Below are 5,000 nucleotides of genomic sequence, written 5' to 3'. Positions count from 1 at the left end.
CAGACGGAGGAGGGGGGGGAAAAGAGGGGGAAGCGGACGGAGGAGGGGGGAAAAAGTTAAAAGAGGGGGGGCGGGAGGAGGAAGGGGGGGGGGAACAAAACAAAAAAAACAAAAAAACAAACCCACAAAAACAACAAAAAAAACCCCAGTACTGCCACCTGGGCCGAACCACCGGGCGCCTAGGCAAGCGCAAGCAAGAGCCGGACGCTGCTAAGGGGGTCTCAGCGCCAGGACGTAACCGACGGGCTCGCCTGCCCGTGCCATCATCGGAGCCCCTCGCTCAGCTCACGGACGGGGCGGCGAGAAAATTGGGACCTGGGGATCGAGTCCCGCCACGGTCTTCCCAGCGTTCGAGTGCCGGCCTCCTCCGCCGCCGGTCTTTTTGCTCTCGGTCCACGCGGACGGAGACGAACGAACCAAGCTCGGGAAGCGCCGCGAAAGGCTGCCCAGTACACCCCTCACTATCGACGGCTGAGCCGCGGAGCGTGACAGCCTCTCAGCTAGCGCTGCTGCGGAGACGAGCCACTACTCGCTCCTGTAATACGGACAGACACTTCTCCGCCCGCGCTGGAGCGCAACACCAGACTTGTAGGCTCACCCGGTTGGTGCGCCAGCGACGACGCAATTTTCGATGACTCAACTGGAGGCAGCGAGAAACGGCCGCCTCCTCGACCGCCTCCGGAAGCGACGCGCCCGGCAAGATCTATCGCGGGACCTGGGAAATGCGGCTAAGTCCGCCGCGAGCCTGAAGTCCCCCCCAGAGACGGCGCGCGGAACTCTCCCTGCAAATCCGGCTAAGTCCCGGCGGAGCCGGCTAGACCTGACGGCAAACTGCGGCCCCCACCGCGAGCTCGCCGTCCGCCCGCCGTCCGGGAGGCTCGCAGGCTCGGGCAGCGCTTGCCGGGCGGGTGAGGCGCGGGTCCCTGCAAATCCGGCAAAGTCCCGGCGGAGCCGGCTCGACCCGACGGCAAACGGCGGCCCCCACCGCGAGCTCGCCGTCCGCCCGCCGTCCGGGAGGCTCGCAGGCTCGGGCAGCGCTTGCCGGGCGGGTGAGGCGCGGGTCCCTGCAAATCCGGCAAAGTCCCGGCGGAGCCGGCTCGACCCGACGGCAAACGGCGGCCCCCACCGCGAGCTCGCCGTCCGCCCGCCCTCCGGGAGGCTCGCAGGCTCGGGCAGCGCTTGCCGGGCGGGTGAGGCGCGGGTCCCTGCAAATCCGGCAAAGTCCCGGCGGAGCCGGCTCGACCCGACGGCAAACGGCGGCCCCCACCGCGAGCTCGCCGTCCGCCCGCCCTCCGGGAGGCTCGCAGGCTCGGGCAGCGCTTGCCGGGCGGGTGAGGCGCGGGTCCCTGCAAATCCGGCAAAGTCCCGGCGGAGCCGGCTCGACCCGACGGCAAACGGCGGCCCCCACCGCGAGCTCGCCGTCCGCCCGCCCTCCGGGAGGCTCGCAGGCTCGGGCAGCGCTTGCCGGGCGGGTGAGGCGCGGGTCCCTGCAAATCCGGCAAAGTCCCGGCGGAGCCGGCTCGACCCGACGGCAAACGGCGGCCCCCACCGCGAGCTCGCCGTCCGCCCGCCCTCCGGGAGGCTCGCAGGCTCGGGCAGCGCTTGCCGGGCGGGTGAGGCGCGGGTCCCTGCAAATCCGGCAAAGTCCCGGCGGAGCCGACTCGACCCGACGGCAAACGGCGGCCCCCACCGCGAGCTCGCCGTCCGCCCGCCCTCCGGGAGGCTCGCAGGCTCGGGCAGCGCTTGCCGGGCGGGTGAGGCGCGGGTCCCTGCAAATCCGGCAAAGTCCCGGCGGAGCCGGCTCGACCCGACGGCAAACGGCGGCCCCCACCGCGAGCTCGCCGTCCGCCCGCCCTCCGGGAGGCTCGCAGGCTCGGGCAGCGCTTGCCGGGCGGGTGAGGCGCGGGTCCCTGCAAATCCGGCAAAGTCCCGGCGGAGCCGGCTCGACCCGACGGCAAACGGCGGCCCCCACCGCGAGCTCGCCGTCCGCCCGCCCTCCGGGAGGCTCGCAGGCTCGGGCAGCGCTTGCCGGGCGGGTGAGGCGCGGGTCCCTGCAAATCCGGCAAAGTCCCGGCGGAGCCGGCTGGACCGGACGGCAAACTGCGGCCCCCACCGCGAGCTCGCCGTCCGCCCGCCCTCCGGGAGGCTCGCAGGCTCGGGCAGCGCTTGCCGGGCGGGTGAGGCGCGGGTCCCTGCAAATCCGGCAAAGTCCCGGCGGAGCCGGCTCGACCCGACGGCAAACGGCGGCCCCCACCGCGAGCTCGCCGTCCGCCCGCCCTCCGGGAGGCTCGCAGGCTCGGGCAGCGCTTGCCGGGCGGGTGAGGCGCGGGTCCCTGCAAATCCGGCAAAGTCCCGGCGGAGCCGGCTCGACCCGACGGCAAACGGCGGCCCCCACCGCGAGCTCGCCGTCCGCCCGCCCTCCGGGAGGCTCGCAGGCTCGGGCAGCGCTTGCCGGGCGGGTGAGGCGCGGGTCCCTGCAAATCCGGCAAAGTCCCGGCGGAGCCGGCTCGACCCGACGGCAAACGGCGGCCCCCACCGCGAGCTCGCCGTCCGCCCGCCCTCCGGGAGGCTCGCAGGCTCGGGCAGCGCTTGCCGGGCGGGTGGGGCGCGGGTCCCGGCGCTGCCGGGCACTCGCCAGCCTTTTCTCGGCTGTTAGGGGTTGCCTCGGCTTTCCCGCTCCGTCATCTGACAATCCCCCCTGAAACAGCCTCTGGCTGGTGCTGGGGGCCGGGCGGGCAGAGGCAGCAGCCTGGGTCCCGGTGCTCGCCAGCTTGTTTTGTTCCGTGGGGGCTTGGTTGTTTTTTTGGTTTCGCGTGTCCGTCTGCTGACACACAGCCCACCACCCCGTCCCGCCGCGAAACACGTCTCTGGCTGGCGGTGGTGGGTGGGGGGACCAGGACCGCACCAGCTACGCACAAAGAGAAAAATGACCGCGACCGCTGAACCCAGGACGCACCGGAATACACCAGCCGATGCAGCCCGGGGTTCTGCAGATGCTGCGGCGCCCACCCCTCCTCCGCGGCGCCTCCCCCCGCCCCACAACGGGCTGGGAACAGATTGCAAAGATGTTCTTCTGGTTTGTGGTTTGGGGGAAACGTGTCTGAAACTGAGGAGAAGAGATGAAGATAGCGTGGCCGAGGATAGAAGGGAGGATTACGTTGCTCTTGCTGAGCATCCAAACAGGGTTCCCCACCACTGATGTTCTCACGGTTAAGTCTGTGGAACGTTAGGCACAGGTTAACGGTCGGCCTCAATGTTCTCAAGGGTCCTTTCCAAATCAAAAGGATTCTGCAGTTCTAAGAAAAGTTGATGTTTAGACTCAACTCTGTCCCTCGTCAGAGAAATGGCACTGCAGGAAGGCCGTGCGTCTGCCAGCTGAGGGAGGGAGCATCAGCACTTGCTTCGGCCTGTTTCCTATGGTGTTGCCCTGGAGCGCCGAGGAGCCCCGGAGGGAGCCCAGCGGGGCAGAGGCAGAGCCACCTCGGGCTGGGCCTCTGCTGCTGAGCTGGGCCGGGCTCCCGGGACGCAGATAGACGCTGGCGAGGGGGCAGAGCTGCAGAGAGACAGCTCTGCCCAGGCGCAGGGCCGGGGGGGGCATCGCCTGCAGGCCCCCAGGGGAGACCTGCCAGCCTCAGAGAGCTGAAAGGCACTCCGCAGCGGAGGCTGCCGAGAGGTTTCTGCGGGAGAAACGTTCCCAGCCCTGTGCGTGATCAGGCTCTGGGTGCAGGACAATGCAGCTGTAGCTCCTGGAGGGATCTCCTCGAGCCGCTGCCTCGGACAGTCCATGGGATCTGTCAGGAGGACGCTCTCGGTTTCTCTGTGCGGATCAGGAGGAGGATGTGCTGCAGAGCAGGCCTTCCCTCTGCAGCGTCTGAGTGAGAGGAGAAGGCAGGTCCCTCATCCAGGGCTTGGCTGCAGGGTGTGAATGTGCGTGTGCAGCCAGCGGTGGGTGCCCGGCGCTTTCCTTGCGAGCAGGGTCCCCGCAGCTCAGGGGCTGTGTGCCGGGGCAGGGACTCTGCCGCCTGCCAGGGCCAGCAGCACTCAGCCTGCGCGGGGAGCTCCCCGAGGTGCTCGGAGAAGTAGAGGGGGAAGCGACAGGGAACCCCTGGCAGGGAAGGAAAAGTGTTCTTGGCTCCAGGAGCACCGAGAGGGAGCAGAACTGGGCACAGAGCAGGAGCTCCTGGCAGGGACAGCTCCAAGAAACAGAGGCATGGACGGGGGGGGGGGGGGGGGGAAGTGAAGCCCATCCCTGGGGGCGGGGGGGGGGGGGGGGTGGGGGGGTGGGGTGCGTTCAGGCATCGTTTTCCCCAGCCACCGTGTTTTCGCTGTCCCGCTTCGCGGGCTCCAGCTTTAGCGCCGGAAAGAGAACAACGAGAGAGGGGCGGAAAGGAGAGCGAAGGGGCGGAAAAAAGAAAAAGGGAGGGGGTGGGGGGGGTGGGGAGGCGGTGGTGTCGGCGGCAGGGTTAAATATTATTAGGTGCCGTCACCTCGTCCCCATCAGTGGGCCCTAGGCAAGCCCAAGCGAGAGCCAGACGCTGCTAAGGCATCTCTGCGCCGGGACGTACCGAGACGGAAAAACGGTCGGTACTAAAAACTGTTTGTGCTGAAGTAAATGCTCGGATTACTGCAGGGGCGACGGCAGGGAGGCCTGAAGGTCGCACTGCCCTGAACCAGCTCCCGCGCTCGAGCGGGGGATACATTGAAACCCAGCAGCCGGCGCACCTGGGGCTCTGCAGACGCCGCGGCGCGCCGCCCCGCCCGCTCTTCTCGGCGAAACCCCCCCCTCCCCCTCCCCCTCCCCCCCCACCCCCAGCCCCCCGCCTTCCCGCCTCCCCCCTCCCCCACCCCCACCCCCCCCCCACTCGCGGCGCATGCGCACAGGCACAGAGAGAGGCACCCCTCGCCGTGCGCACCCTCCCCCCCCGCCCCGCGCTGCCGTTCCGGACCCGCCGAGCGCTGGGTGCGGCCCCAGTCACCAGACGGCGGCACCGCCCCGGAGC

Source organism: Lathamus discolor, unplaced genomic scaffold, assembly GCF_037157495.1.
Source record: "Lathamus discolor isolate bLatDis1 unplaced genomic scaffold, bLatDis1.hap1 Scaffold_82, whole genome shotgun sequence".
In the NCBI taxonomy this organism is placed as follows: domain Eukaryota; kingdom Metazoa; phylum Chordata; class Aves; order Psittaciformes; family Psittacidae; genus Lathamus; species Lathamus discolor.
Note: the sequence above shows the minus strand (reverse complement) of the source record.